The sequence below is a fragment of the Aedes aegypti genome, chromosome 1, assembly GCF_002204515.2.
Source record: "Aedes aegypti strain LVP_AGWG chromosome 1, AaegL5.0 Primary Assembly, whole genome shotgun sequence".
Classification (NCBI taxonomy): Eukaryota; Metazoa; Arthropoda; class Insecta; order Diptera; family Culicidae; genus Aedes; species Aedes aegypti.
The window spans coordinates 92,178,690-92,194,878 of NC_035107.1; the positions used below are offsets into that span (position 1 = coordinate 92,178,690).

At 35.5% G+C, this 16,189-nt stretch overlaps 1 protein-coding gene across 2 annotated transcripts in view; it reads left to right on the top strand.

Moving 5' to 3' along the window:
* LOC5572543 (protein-tyrosine sulfotransferase) overlaps window positions 1-16,189 on the top strand; it is a 185,377-nt gene that overhangs the window by 91,492 nt on the left and 77,696 nt on the right. Inside the window, exon 2 of one of the 2 annotated variants that reach the window (XM_021842478.1) lies at window positions 2,246-3,005. The gene's annotated coding sequence lies outside the window, so the exon portion shown is untranslated. The remainder of the gene's footprint in view (window positions 1-2,245; window positions 3,006-16,189) is intronic. The other variant, XM_021842483.1, reaches the window with a different exon arrangement.

The following is a 16,189-nucleotide window of genomic DNA, read 5'->3' on the forward strand; positions in this document are numbered from 1 at the left end:
TTCAAAAAATCCTGCAGGTACTTCGACAATTCTTGTAGTGGTTTCTCAAAATATTGCCCCTGGTATTTTGTTTAGAAACTTCTCCTGGGATTCTTCCACACAACCCACTGAAAATTTCATAAGATATTTCTCCACAAATTGCAGCGGAAATTCTTCTAGAAATTCCAAAAAAAAATCTATATATTCCCCGGAAATTATTTTCGGAACTCTCCCATGAATTTCTTCAACAACTACTCTGCGCTTTTGTCCAGGGGGTATTTCTCCGGAAAATTATCTGATAAATTACTCAGCTAATTTCTTTAGGAAATACTATAGGAATTCCCCAGGATTTTCTCCACAAAAATATGCAGGAATTATTCCGGAGTTTTTATTGAGGAATTGCTCCTCAGATTTTACAAAAGAATCGGAGAATTTTTCGAAAAAATGTTGCAGTCTTAACTGGTGTGGAACCTTAAATAGACCTTTAAAGATTTTCTTTTGAGAAAACTGAAATATAATTCAAGAGAAATGTTACAAAAATTCCTAGAAAAAATCAAGAGGGAGTTAATGGTCCCAGATCTAATTTATTTAGAAATTTTTGGAAAAGTTCTCAATAGATTTTCTCGAAAAACAAATGAACAAATTTCTTCAAACATTTAGGATTTTTGTGGAATAATTTCTGTATGAGCCTTCGGAATATCTCTTCGAGCAACATCTGGAGAATTCGGTAGAAGGATTAGTGGAAATATATGCTCATTATAAGGTTTTCTGACGCAAATTGTGGGGAAAGCATCTTTTGGAAAATCACTGGAAGAATTTCTGGGAAAGTTGATGAAGAAATCTCTAGAAGGAGTTGTGCAAAGATCCCTTTAGGATTCCCTGAAAATATTGTAGATGAAGTCTCTGTGAAAATCACTAGTATAATTCCTAAAGCTTTTCCTCTAGGAATTTGAGAAGAAATTCTTAAAGAATCAGTTGAATAGCCGCGTAATAATCTCTGAAAGTTTCTCTGGATACTGTGAAACTTTACAACAGAATTTACTGCAGAATAACTTTAAAGTCCTTTTATTAAAAGTATAGACTTTTTGGAGACTTCCATTAAAATAGGACCAAGTCTCTAAAAAGAGATCTGCTACAAGCCCTAACTTCAGAGAATTACTGCAGAATTACTCCTCAAGAAATTACTGCTGAACATCCTCAAGGAGTTGTTCCGGATTTGTTGTTTAAGGATTTCTCCAGGAATTTCTATTCCTACTTATTACATCAGGAATTCCTCAAAGATTTTCAGAAATTATGGAACTCTTATGTAAATTCCTCCAGGAATCCTTTTGATATTTCCTACAGAATTTCTTCGGGGATTTCATTCAGGAATTATACCAGACATTTCTTAAGGAATTCGTCGATAAAGAAAATTCTTGGGAAATGTCTACAGGAGGTTTCGCCAGAAATTCCTCCAGGAATTCCCACGGAAGTTATTCCCAGGAAAATTCGGCCAGTAGTTTCTCATGGAATCGCGCTAGAAATTCCTCCTGAGAAACACTCAAGGAATCACTCAGGGAATAAATTACGTCGGAAGTTCCATCGGAAGTTCCTTTGAACATTTCGTCGAAAGCTCCTCCGGAAGTTTCGTCGGAAGTTCCTTCAGTAGTTCCATCGGAAGCTTTTTCGGAAGTTCCATAGAAAGCTCCTTCGGAAGTTCCTTCGGAAGTTACTTCGGAAGTTCCTTCGGAAGTTACTTCGGAAGTTCCTTCGGAAGTTACTTCGGAAGTTCCTTCGGAAGTTCCTTCGGAAGTTACTTCGGAAGTTCCTTCGGAAGTTCCTTCGCAAGTTCCTTCGGAAGTTCCTTCGGAAGTGCCTTCGGTAGTTTCTTCGGAAGTAATTTCGGAAGTTCCTTCGGAAGTTCCTTTGGAAGTTCCTTCGGAAGTGCCTTCGGAAGTTCCTTCGGAAGTGCCTTCGGAAGTTCCTTCGGAAGTTCTTTCGGAAGTTTCGTCGAAAGTTCCGTAAACAAGCAGTTCTCCAATCATTTTGAATCACAAAAAGCTGTTTTTTATATAAATTGTGATATCAGTTGAACATATGTATGTTTTATAATTTTAATATCTACTTAAGTAGCAAATTTTATAACACATTCCTGCATTTTATACTTTGAATAAATATCTCAGTTTGTTATAATTTTGTTAACCACTACTGCTCGGGATACCGTACCCACTGATGATGTGTGATGTGTAGTTGATTGTTGTTTCTTCTGCTTTCCTTACATTTACAGACGCTGCCGCCGCGGGAACTGCTTGAAGGCGCGGGAGGAAGCGCAAGGGGTTGTGATAGCGCACGGAATCAAATCAGTTCTACCGAGGAGAAGAAGCTCATTTCGGAAAGCGGAGAACACCAGTCCAGAGTCTTCTTCGGGAGCGCGAATTGCCAGTTCCAGTTATATCAACAAAGCGTCACTTCGCTCCTCTGGGGTTGGAGATTTCTGCTTGGGAGCATGTGCTAATAGGTTTAACACTCGCGGCGCGTTCGGAAATACGATTCTCGCGTCGAGTCAGTCAGTCAGTCAGTGTGGCAAAGAGTGCGGTAGGCCACGCACGTGTTTCTGTTTTCTTTTCGGCTGGTCCGTTGATATGGCGAGTTGGGAATTTCTGGGCGCTATTAGAACACCCGTTAATCGCATTCATTACAAGTGGTGAGCTGTTCTGAAGAAGAAGGCCAAAACGTTACACGGTCATCCGCCGCGAGTTACTTATAAGTGTTCTGGTTTTTGGGTGGTTAGCTAGTTAAGTGAATCTACATCGAAGAATGAAGAAAAGTGAATTAGTGTAGTGAAACAGAAGAAGAAAACATAAGTCCGCCCTGGCGATCCCAATGGAGGTCCCTCGGCAGACTAATCATTCCAGAACGAGAATCAATTGTAAGTTAGTTGCTGCCATCGTCGGCGCAGTCCCTGGTCATCGTCATCAGTCGATTGAACAAATGCTCAACGAGCGCTAATCGCTAAACCATTAATCGAAGCTGAAACACAACAGGTGGTGAGTCATTTGACATAGAGATGTTTGGCATAAATGGGAATTTAGCAATGGTCGTTTGGTATAATATGTATTTTTTGAGGCTGATATTCGTTTCCACGTTTCTCTCCAATTTCCCAATGATTTTGGAACAAATTGGAACTAGAAGGCGTTACAGTAGGGCCTCATCCTTTCGGAGTAGACTACAAACATTTCTAAGACATTTTTGTTTTTCATTACTTTCATGTGATTCTGTAGATAAGAAATTGCTGCAAGAATCCCGAAAACAATTAGGAAGGAGTCCTTTGAGGAATTCCAACAAGAATCCGTAGAAAAAATCTGAAATAAATCCATTGGAAGTCTCTTGGAAGAAATTTGGAATCATAAAGAGGAATTCTTAGTTAATTATTTTGAAGCTTTGGGGTGCTTTTGGCACCTCCAATGCAATCTAATCACAATCGAAAAGAGAGTATCTGTTCACTTTTACTTAAAATATTATGACGAAGATATGAGGGGCTGAACACATAAGGTTGGCTTTTTCCATAGTAATCTCCATATAATCTTCAAATGGAATGTGCACAACCAAATTTCTTCCAAATCACTTCAAATTATGGGAGGATGACTCCGTTTAAGCATAGGGGAGCAAAAACTTCGCATCAGTCTAATGTACATTCACATGCTTAGTAATACACAAATTTCTATTGAAAAATATTTTAAATAACATAATGACTGCAAATTTCGTTCTTTATTTGTTCAACTTCGCACAGCTTTTAAATTCCTGTAACTAATAGGTAATTTATAAATTTAGTACTATACCATGTAATTCCTATAGAGTTTGTATCCTTTGTTAGATACATGTGTTTCGACCTACACAGTAAGGCCGTCTTCAGTGTCGTGCACTACTCGAGTCTAGTACACAACACTGAAGGCAGCCTTACTGTTGAGGTCGAAATAAGCGCATCTGTAAACATTTACTGGAATGGTATAGTACTAATTTCGGGTTTTCATTTATTTATAGGTATTCCATTAACAGCTCCAATATTTATTATCAGGTAATTTTCGTTTAAAGAACAATTTATGAGGAAAAAAAAGCTTCCGTAAGATCATAAATAAGAAAAAGTTTGACTTTTTAGGATGTTTTTGGCACTCAATACTCTTGAGATGTACTAGTCATTTGTTTTTAGCAGTTGAAGGATATATTTATTTTGTACGGTTTATGGACAAAAGGTCGAAAGACAAAACGTCGAAAGGACAAAAGGTATATTAACGACTTTTTTTAAATTATTTTTGAGTTATAAGCTTTGCAAACCAACAATTTCTTTATAAGTAAAAATGGGATGGTGTTTGTATGTCACGAAATGGCTTGAGGGCAGTTTGTGTATACATATAGGGCATTGAAAAGGAAAGTCGAAAAACCAGGAGTGAATGGATATTTCATGTTGTACACGTTCCATGGCTTTTTTCAACAGCCTATTTGATGGTAAGACATAGTTTGCTGAGACCACTAGAAATAAAAATGGAATGGTGTTTGTATGTCACGAAATGGCTTACGAACGGATCAACGGATTTGAATGATTCTTTCTCAGTTTTGTTCGTCAGGGGTTCCGACGTGTTCGTGTGTATAAAAATCCCAGGATATTCACCGGGAAAGTTGAAAAAACGAGCGCGAAGGAAACTGTCATTTTATATGGGACGATCAAAAGCGTTTTTCAACAGCCTACTTGATGGCAAGACGAAGTTTGCCGGGACCACTAGTTTACAATAAAAATAGATCTTTCATCAATTATTTTTATTAAACAACATTTCTCAATATAAAACTACCACAAAAGTTGATGAAACATAACCATTTGATAGTGTTGTGATGTGTCAAAAATCAAAACAATGCGCACTGGTTCGCCCGAAAAATATACGTTTTTCAATTTTCGATGTCCAAACGTGATTTTAGAAAGGAGGTGTCTTCTGGAGAGTTGGACGCTATCTCATAAGCTTTATTTTGATAGGGGAAGGGGTGGTAAAATGAACACCTTAAGGATATCATCTTGTTTCTGATACAAAAACAAGGAATTTGGGAAATTCTATCGCACATCATCAAAATTAGGGATTTTATCTATAGCAGCGACACAAATTCAGGCTAAAATAGCTAAATTTTCACATATGTTTATCGCTAGCAAAAAACGGTGCAAATGTTCATTTTACCTGCACTATGTGGGTAAAAAAAAACAGTTGTTGATGGTAAAATGAGCATCATGCAAAAAACGTGTCCAAAACAAATATTTTTGAAAATTTTCATTGCATTCCCGAAAATATATCCATTAATGATAGTAACCCATTCAAAAAGAAATCTAAAGGTATCAGATTTCACATCATATCATAACGATATAGACCTCACTGAAAAACCTTGAGACTCTTAGTTTCATTTTCAAACGTGGTTTTCTAAAATCTTAGTTTTCGTCGACATTTTCACTTCAATTGACGTATCAACCCGAAAGCTTTGATTTATGCTCTAAATCGTCCATGTGTGATAAGTATTCAATCAAATTTGTTTTTTCTTGGTAAAAGGCACGGTGCTCATTTTGCCACCCTGTTCATTTTGACACCACTTCCCCTACAAACACTTGAGTATATTTCAGATGGAAGTTGTTTGGTTTACCGATTCCATGATATTTTGAGAAACTTTAGAAGAAGATAATCTAGAAATTTGGAGCCTTCGAGAAAAACAATGTTCTTTTTTATTGTTGACAAATTTCTAGAAATTTTTTTTAACTAAAACCCTTTAAGAAAAAATATTGTTGAAAAACTGGTTGCTTGAAAATGCTTGAACCAACGATTGTAAAACGTTGGTGTCTGAGAAGAAAGATTTTCAATTATCATTATCTACAACTTTGCTGAAAAGCTTTCGAGCTTCTAACGAAAAGCTTCCAAGTTCCTAACGAAAATTTTCTAAGTTGCTAACAAGATGCTACAGAAGAGAAGTTCCTAAACTCCAAACCAAAAGTTTCCAAGCATCTGATGACAAGCTTCCAGGCTTCTGACGAGAAGCTTCCCAGCTCCTAACGAGCGTCTGACGAGAAGTTTTCAAGCTTCTGAAGAGAAGCTTATCAGCTTCTTACTAGCATCTGATGAGAAGCTTCTGAACTTCTGAAGAGAAGCTTCCAAGCTTCTGTCCGGAAGCTTCCAAGCTACTGATCAGAAGCTTAATAGCTTCTGACGAGAAGCTTCTAACAAGAAGCTTCCTAGCTTCTAACGAGAAGATTCCAAGCTTCTAACGAAAAGCTTCCAAGCTTCTAACGAGGAGAAGCTTTCAAGCTTCAGAGAAGAGGCTTCCAAACTTTGGAGGAGGTTCTTCCAAGCTTTGGCGGTGAATCTTCCAAGCTTTGGAGGGGAATCTTCCAAGCTTCTGAAGAAAAGCTTGCAAGGAGAAGCTTCTAAGCTTTTGAGGAGAAGCTTCCAAGCTTCTGAGGAGAAGCTTCTAAGCTCCTGAGGAAAAGGTTCCAAAATAAAGCTCTGCAACTGAAAAAACGCTTGTTTTTGGACTCTGAACCAGTGTTTAAAAAGCAAGTGTTTTGTAGCCTATGAATATTTGTTAGGGCTTTTTTAACAGTTTCATGATTATACTGTTATTGTTGATATTATTTCTGGATTTTTTATGCTAGTTTGTGTTGACCAGGCTTAATTGATAAATAAAAATGCCGAATACATAAAATTGCTTAGATTAATATTTATGCTGCGAATAAATCTAAAACGTGAGTGTCCAAAGTAGCCTCGTTTGACGGTATCTATCCCTGAAAGAATCCGTAGAGGAATCCTTGGAAGAATGTAAAATCCCTGTAGGAATATAATGTAAGAGTTTTCATGCAAGGAGCTAAGGTAGATATTCTTTTAAAAAAAGCACTGGAGAATGCTAAAAAAAATCTTAGAGTAATTTTTAAAGTATATTTTGGAGAAACAGTTTGAGGTACTCTTGCTGTAATTTACCAAGAAATTATGAAACTCATAAATACTTGGAAAAATCTAGAAATATATTTCAATTTTTCCCAAAGTTTAAGGATCTTTGCGAAAATTCTATAAAAACTTGAAGAAATTCTAGCAGGACTATTTGGAATGCTACCTAAAGAAATGTATTCAAATATCTCTTGAAAAACACTTGGAGGAATTCCAGGAAGAATTGACGCTTGAACGAATCTTCTGAGAAAGTGGATCAATGAGAAATCATTGTTGGTGTTCCTGAAGAAATCTTTGAACGCATACTTTCACAACTTGTTGGAGGAATCCCTGAAGAAATATGTCCTAGAGCCGCTAGAGAAACATTCTTAATAATTTTCTAGATAAATTCTATTTACACTGATTTAATTGAATTAGCTGCAGTTCCGACACCGCCAATCGACGTATTAGATTATTGATACACGAAATAGCTTAAAACATCGTTCAAATTGCTTCAAAATTGATTAAATACTACCAAAATTGTATAAACTTTTCTCACTTGTACCAATAGTTGCGGAAAAGTGTTCGTATCAGCCATTGCATGAAAATCCGATCTAGTGGGTCACCGAATTCGGTGAAAATTTGCTATTTTGTTCCTTATCCGAAATAAAGATACACGTGTTTTTGGATTTTTTGATTAGGGTGACCATTTCTGAAATAGGGTGACCAAAAAACGAAATTTTGTAAAATTTTTATTTATTTTTTAAATATAACTTTTGAACCGTTTGATCGATTTTTAATTTTCTTGGACGAAATGGAAGCTAAAGATTTTGACTTTTCAAGAAAAATGTAAATTTTAACAAAAATTGGTTTTACATTAAACAAAAATTGAAAAAAAAATTCGTTTTTTCGTGTTTTGAAGGCCGACCAAAAAGGGCTATTGCTCTTCTCATTTTTTCTTGAAAGTTCAGAATTTTACGTTTACTGTCACTTTTTCAGCAATGTATGTTCTTTTGTTTTTGAGTTGTATTTAGCGCATTAGATTTTTTATTTAAAAAAAATGATAACTTTTGAACAGCTCAACCGACTTATAAATTTTGATCACTTTATCGAAAGCTTTTGTTATGTTAGCATCTAAAGTTGAAATGTTGTAAAATAATTTCCGTACCGTAAAACGGGGTAAGTTTAATAGTTTTTTGGAAAAAAATCTGAATATTTCTGCATTATGTTATAATTTTTATTTCATATTTTTAAAACAAGTATGTCCTGTAGTATCTCTGTTATCGACTGTTATCGACAGTTGACAGATTAATCCGTAGTGATTTTAAATGGTTTAATAATTTTTCATATAATCGAAAATCTATTTTTGGTTTTGGGGTAACTTTGATAATGGATATGTAAACACATAAAAATCGACAACCAAACTGCTGTCTGGCATCATTGCAGTTGAAGCTTGATTGAAGAATGTTAATAGAGAACGTGGATTAGGTTTTATACATGAAACAGAAGAATTTATCAAAATCCGAAATCAAATGTTTTTGGAATATAAAAAAGTATATTGCGAACAAAACCTAATGAATTATTATGCTCCAAATAATAGGGCATTGCATATCTCTAAGCGTTTAACATCATATGGAAATGTATGACTTCGATTAAAAAAATGTCCCAAATTTGTACAAATGATTATCGCTAAGAGATTTAAGACCGGATTCATGTTCTACTATAACTGTGCTGTCAGGGATAAGCGAAGAATTATTTGAAATGATTGTAGAACAGATTGTTTGTAAGGGATTCAAAAATGCTAAAAACTCATCAATTTTTAATATTGGAATATAAAGATTCATATGTTTTCGCTTCTAACAAAAATAGTTCAGATATGGAGTGTCATACTAATACTCTTTACTTCTGCATTAGTTTGCTAAAAAAAAAAAAAGGTTTAACTCCGTGGAATCTATAACTTTTTATGTAAATGTAATGGTAAGCACAACTTTCTTCTCTTATTTTCGAATATTAGTGAAATTCAAATCAAATGTACATCGTTGCCAGCAATTGCTGTTCATTTTATATTTGTGATTGGCGTTCATTTTCAATACGCTACCAAACTGCTGGATATCTTACAACGACACTGACAACACTGCAACAACGAAAGCGATCAAAAATAGAAAAATAAAAAAAATGAAATATTATAACATCGTGATTGTTTTGACCGCGGTTTTGCTAAGTTTTGAGTTTTATCTACCAGAAATTATCTAGTACGTGTTCTAAAATGACCAAGAATCGTCCAATTTCGAGCATAATTAGTTGAGAAAATGAGTAAAATTGAAAGGTAGTATAGTTATTACAGTGTTTTTGCAATTTGGCTGTGATTAATTACATGCATAATATGAGAAAAAGAGCAAACCGCTGGCTGAATGTGTCTGTATGCGTGAGGAAGCCATCTTCCCTGCAGGGTGTCCATCCATCCGGGAAATCCGGGAAAACCGGGAAAAACCCGGGAATTACATATGGCCGGGAAAAATACGGGAAATACCCGTGAATTTGGAGAAGACACCGGGAAATTATGTGTTTTGAACATAAGAATACCGGTTTGCTTCAATTCCAAATAATGCAAGAAAATTTTGACAGGAGGCTTTCAAAAGGCTGCCCGTCAACTGGTACTTTGCATAATGACTAGTTGGACTGATTTGGTAGAGAAATAGTTAACGATTTCTATTTTTTTTTTGTACCACAATCCTTTAAAACAATCGTTGATTTCCTGGGTAGTTGTTGTGTACATTTTTCTAACATTTTTTACCTATTTCTTGTGAAATGTTTTGTAGATTTTTGGCGGCCAATTATTGAAAAATAAAAATCAAAGAAGATTTTTTGGAACATCAATAAAATCCTTGAATCGTCTCTAGAAGGGTTACATAGGGATTCCTGTCAAGATTCTTGGTGAGATGCTTGATAGATATCCATTTAGATTGATGACAATTTTGTTATGAGATCTTTGCAGGAATCTTAACGGGAAATAAAGGCGATGACCAATTTCTTCGAAAGATAACTGAACATGTTATAAGAGGATTGCCAATAAAGTTTCTAGTGGATTATATTATTATTATTCATCCTTATTTAAGTGTATTTTCGTCCAAGGCGAGTTCACCACTCTAGTAAATTCTAAAAAAGACCCTTGGCTGATATTTTCTTGAAATTCTTATTAGATTCGTAGAGATTGGCGAAAAGCAGAGCCAACACATATTTAGCAAATTTCTTGAAATACTTAATAGATTCCTGGACAAATTCATCGAAAATCCCGTTTGGCAGGATTTCTGGACTTACTGATGATACTGATGGTGGTGAAGCCTCTTCAGGATTACTAGTTTGACTAGTCCTAGATCTATGACAAAGTTCTTATGAGGTCCCTGATAAGATTTATGTCGATTTCTGCAGATTTACAGTAAATTCTTCCAATCATTACCAAGTTGGAAATCCCAAAACATTTCTTGTAAAATTATTCGTGAATTCATGGCAAGCTTTTTTATGGATAATTAAATAGCGAGGTCTTTTGGGTATTCTTGGGCGGGCAGTCATTGGTGAAATTTTTGCCAATTTCGATCATAGGGCTCATTCACAAATTTCATAACGCTGAAGAGGGTGGATGGGTGTTCTCAGAGCCGTAGCGTGGCCTCATGGCGCCCTTGGCGAACCTCCATTGCAGCGCCTCTCAGTCAAAGCTTATCGAAACATATCATAAAAATTTAATTATTTTTTTTTATTTTGAGCTACAAGAATCAATAGGAAAATCATCAAGAGTATCATAAATAGTTGAAACACTTTTTTAACTTTAGAACACATTAAATTACTGACTAAACTTCTGTTAGAAAATATGTATATTTTTTTTTTAATGAAAATCATCTGAGAACTTTTAAATGTTATCTGAAAGATGCTATAAAAAATTCCGAAGAAATTTACAGTTAATATGGCTAGAAACAAATCTACTGAATATACTAGATGTTTCAAACAAAGTTTTTCGTTGCAAATTTTGCTGAAAAACATTTTTTTTAAGAAATTCTCCTACACAACCATTTGTTTTCAGGTAGAATTTAAAAAAAAAAAAAATGCCCTGAAAAACTGACTGGAAAGAATTTAGGAGCTTTTGCCTGAAATAGGATCCGAAAGTCATAGCAACTTCTTACAAAATTAAGAATGTTTTACAAAGACAGGATAGGATGATTCTGAGATAGGATAGGATGGTTTAAATTCTTTCATTTAATTTTTCAGGAAATTCATAGAGAAATCATAGAAAACTCTCTAAGATTTTTAGGGATATTTTCCAGAAATTTCGTGTAGGTTTAGTCAAGATATTCTCTAAAAGTTTTATTGCAAAATAGTTTAAAAAAGTGGTCATAGTTTTTAAAAATACACAACATTCTGTCAGAATCACACCTACAATTATGTGAAAGACCGGTCAATATAAAGCAAGAGCTCTACATGATTCCGTGATTTTATGAGAATCTCGCCAATTTTTTTGTTGAAATTATGCTCAGAGCTCCGTGGATCACGCTAAGTAGATTACACAGCGTAACAAAAATGACATTTTTTTCGTGTCTCAAGGATTACATTATATGTCTCATGAACATGAGTTTCACCAGATCAAGATTTTTTTTCATGGATCAGTCATGGACCATGTCTAACGCATAATTTCGAAGGCATTTTAAAAGTTAATGAATTGGCCCTTTCGTGAAAATTTAGTCTAAATTTAGATGCACAAAGCAGATATTAGTTCATATAAATTGTAGCAGCTGGACGATCAACAAATAGAAATGTATTTATCTATATCTAACAATCTATCTTCTATATAAATAATAATGGAATGGTGTTTGTATAACACGAAATGACATAAGAAAGAGCCAATGGACTTACATGACTCTTTCACTGTTGTATTCTTCAAGTGCTGCGACGTGTTTGTGTTTGGAAACCTCTCCTCAACAGCTGGAAAATCAACTTATCTGGCGATTCTATGACACTACCCCGAACGCCACTACCCCGAATGCCACTACCCCGAACGCCATTACCCCGAAAGCCATTACCCCGAATGGGTCATTACCCCGAACGCCACTACCCCGAATGGGTCACTACCCCGAACGCCATTACCCCGAATGGATAACATTTTGAGACATATTCTAGTTAGAGAGTGGAGAGATAATTGTACGATTCCTTTTGAGTATTTCATGAGTTTGGGTCAAAAATGTATTTTTCAAATATTATAAGATAAAAAAGCAGCTAGTTGTTCAGCAAATAATTTTTACACACTAAGTTTTGTCCTCTAATTTTGGGAAGATTCACACAGCCACATTGCAATGCTCTTAAGAACAGCCTATTTCGAAAAGAAGGGTGAATTTATTATGAGAAGGATAGCTATAATATGCACAAAATTAGGATGTAGTAAAGTCTCTTATTGGACGTCGGTAGCCACTTCCTTTACTCATTTTTATAGGTGTCGGGCATTAAGATTAAGATCTTCTTAAAGATTTTGTTTCGTAAACGATGGTAATTGGAATTTCACCCTGAGATAGTCGCTGCAAGTGTTGTTCTATGGAAACCGTCTAAAAACCAAACTAATAGACGACCGTTCCGCTATCGCACTTGTACACTTGTACATGTTAGAAAAATCGGCGACCTCTGATTGACACTACAGTAAGAACTTTTGTTGATTTGTGGGATCATTAATTTGAATTTCTGTGAGACAACCACAAAAAAAATATGTTTTTGATTCAAGATAATGAATAAATGATGATGGCAGAAAAGTGGTGAGTAAATCCATAAGAGACCTGGCTGTTTTAATACAAGAAGATAAAAGAAAGGGAAAATTTCCGAATAGAATTATAGCAGGAATCACTTTAGTGAATGCCTTCAAGATATATTCCTTTATAAAAAGCTGTTCTATATGCAAATATTAGTGCAAAATCGTGAAAGAACAGCCTATTTTAAAAAGAAGGGCAAATTTCTGGTGAAATGTTTGCAGCTATGGCGTGAATGATCACTGTTACAACGTGATGCTATGACACAACCTATATTCATAAAAAAGAAAAATATTTGTTCAAAAACAAAAATGAAATATGAACACCACCAACAAGTCCAAATACCGGTGATTACGCATCTGTCAAGCAAAACCATATTGAGGGTTATGGATAAGAATTCCTTTCAGTCAATAAAAGGCTTATTTTATTAAAGCCCATTCACAAATTTCGCAACGCTGAAGGGAGCAAAAAAGTTTGTGGGTGGTTGTCCTCAAAATGTTACAGCCCATTCACAATATGTAGAATTTCCATACAAAAAAAAGTACGAGGGGGTGGGTAGGTGTTAAAAATGGCAATTTTTGGCGAAATGAAATTTGTGAATGAACCCTTGAATTGCGAAGGTGCCCACTGAGCTGATAAACAGGCACTGTCGCAGAAAGAATGAGAAGAATATAGTTGCTATCAAGATATTTCGAAAGAATAGCTGGCATATAAAAGAAGGGAAAATATATGATGAACATTTTACCGACGAATTTTACGTGCCATTAATTACCAGCCTTCATTAGAGACGCATTTTTGCACGCAAAACAATATGCTGTACTGTATCTCATACTATTCGGGGTAATGGCTCATTCGGGGTAGTGGCGTTCGGGGTAATGACCCATTCGGGGTAATGGCTTTCGGGGTAGTGACCCATTCGGGGTAGTGGCGTTCGGGGTAGTGGCGTTCGGGGAAATGGCGTTCGGGGTAATGGGATGGAGCCTATCTGGCACTTTGTATGGGAGTTTTACATAGCGTCTTTCAACAGCCTATTTGAATCCGGAACAGCTAGTAAACATATAGATAGGGTGATGTGCTAGTATCCATCGTATTAAGCATTGATCAGTGAGAACTGCAATTTTCCCAGTATTGCAGTGAATGATGCTGATACAAACCGATGCCAAACAATTCCTTCTCAAAACGGCTTTAGCATTGTACAATAACATTTTGATAAATCTTGATCTCTTTTTGGAAATAATGCAAAGAAAATGCATCTTACCGTATTCTCAATCCGTCGTATCGTTTTCAACTCCGTCGCAATCAGTTTCCAGATTCGTCTCACAACTTACGGCTCACTTTGATGTATTGAGTGGTTAAAACACAATACATCAATGCTATAATAAAATGTTTTACTAGAAAATATAGATCTACGGGCATCTCCCTCCATTCCTTCAGCATGATGGAATATACTAATTTCCTTTAAAATTAATTGTTCCTCATCAAAATTCAGCCCAAACATATGAACACAATTACTTTTGACCGTACAATTCTGGCATTTGCTCACAGTACAGCGAAAACAACACAATCAAAGGAACCGTATTTTTACGTCAAGCTTCGCGCACACATTGATGCACACAAACTTTTTTTCTCAGTACGACGGATTGAACTTTGTTTACATTCTCAATTATACGCGGCGGTTGAGGAAATTTCGTAAAGTTTGGTGATTAATTGAAGTTTTACGGCGTGTGATTGGAATGAAATCCTTCAGTGAAGAAGTACGAAGGTTTTCCATTGTGAAAATAAGTGCCCGGTGAAGTAAGTCACCCACGGGGGCAGGAAGAAACTTGTGTTCGAAAGTGGTGTGACTGATGTCGATCGCTAAGCATTTCTTTCAAATCGTGTTCGTCCATGCGATTTCGGTGAAAAAGTGTAAAGTGGATAATTGAACTGAAGTTATTTATCGAAATACAGTAGTTTAATTGCATTTTTGGTGTACAGGTGGACGAATCATAAAAGCTTTCACAAAATTACATTTGGAAAATGAATCTATGTTTCAGGTAAGTTGGAATATCCGCCGTAGTGGAACATTTTAAGTTTGATACGACGAATAGTAGCTTTTACGACGAAGTAGAACGAAACCCTACATACCTTTTTTCCAAAACACTTTCGATACTCAGGGGTCTATTTTATAAGTTGAGTCGATCAAAATGACTCGACTGGAGTCACTGTCGACTGAAAAATTCGCTCGACTCAGCTCTGTCACTCGAGTTTTTCGACAGTTGTCACTCTATGTGACTGGATTACTATGGGAGTCGACGGGTGACATCTGAAATATGCATGCTTGCTTTGATCGACAAGGAATACAGACGAGTCACATGAATCTGCTCGATTTACAAAATAGGCCCCTCAAACTGTTTGAAGCTACCAGTATTTAATAAATATAATCAAATATGATTTACCAAATAATTTTGTTAAACTCCACTAAATTTAACCATTTTCAATCAAAATAAGAAAATATCAAAACGCAGAAACCTTTTGTTATCTGATTTTTAATTTTTTAAGCATCCGGGAAAAATCCGGGAATTAGAAAATTGATTTTGAATGGACACCCTGCTTCCCTGCCATGACAGGGATTCTTTCCTATATGTCCTTAACTGATTATGTTATTTCGCTTAGTACGTTGTGATTCGTTACTAACAAAATTACCCGCATTTTCAAAGCTACCCCGTTTTTCAGTACTTTATTGATCTCTATCAGTTCAGGTAATCGATTTTTTATAAGTAATATTGACCATTTATAAATTTGTAAATAATTTTATAAAAATTCACATTTATTTTTTAAATAAGCGCGTTGTTCGAGAATAAACGGTTTTATGAGTAAAACACTATGTTGATAATGTTGTACGATTTCAGAAATAAGTTCAGTTATGAGCTACTTGAGCTTATCACTCAAAATTTGCTAGTAGACTTGACACCAGAAATACAGTGTTGCTTACACCTTAAAAAAACTGTGAATATTTCTATGTAAAACTGACCTTAATAAAAATGAAATACCGTAAGGCGGGGTGACATTGGTCCATAAAGGTAACTTTGGGCCAATATTTTTACAGCAAGCTAATGCCAGAACAATGAAAACAATGTGTCAAACTTAAAGAATACTTTATAAATAGCCAATAGATGGGCATAGATTAGTTTTTTGACGTTCCTACTAATCATGAGATGCATCGAAAGAGACGGTCAATGTTACCCCCTAGGCCCAATGTCACCCCGCACGGCGGTAGTTCAGAACCATCACTAGACATCTATAAACTAGAAAACATAAAACATTAAGCATGCTTGGAAGGAAATGCTTTTTGGTACCGACCTGATCAATTTCAACCCAGTGATCAATTTTTCCCCGAATTATGGTACGAAGCATTTAAAGTGAAATTTATTTGAAACTCAAGAGAAAATCATTGAAGAGATTCTTTATTCCTAAAATTATTTGTGAAGCGGTTCATGAAAAAAATACTAAACAAATTCAAAACAA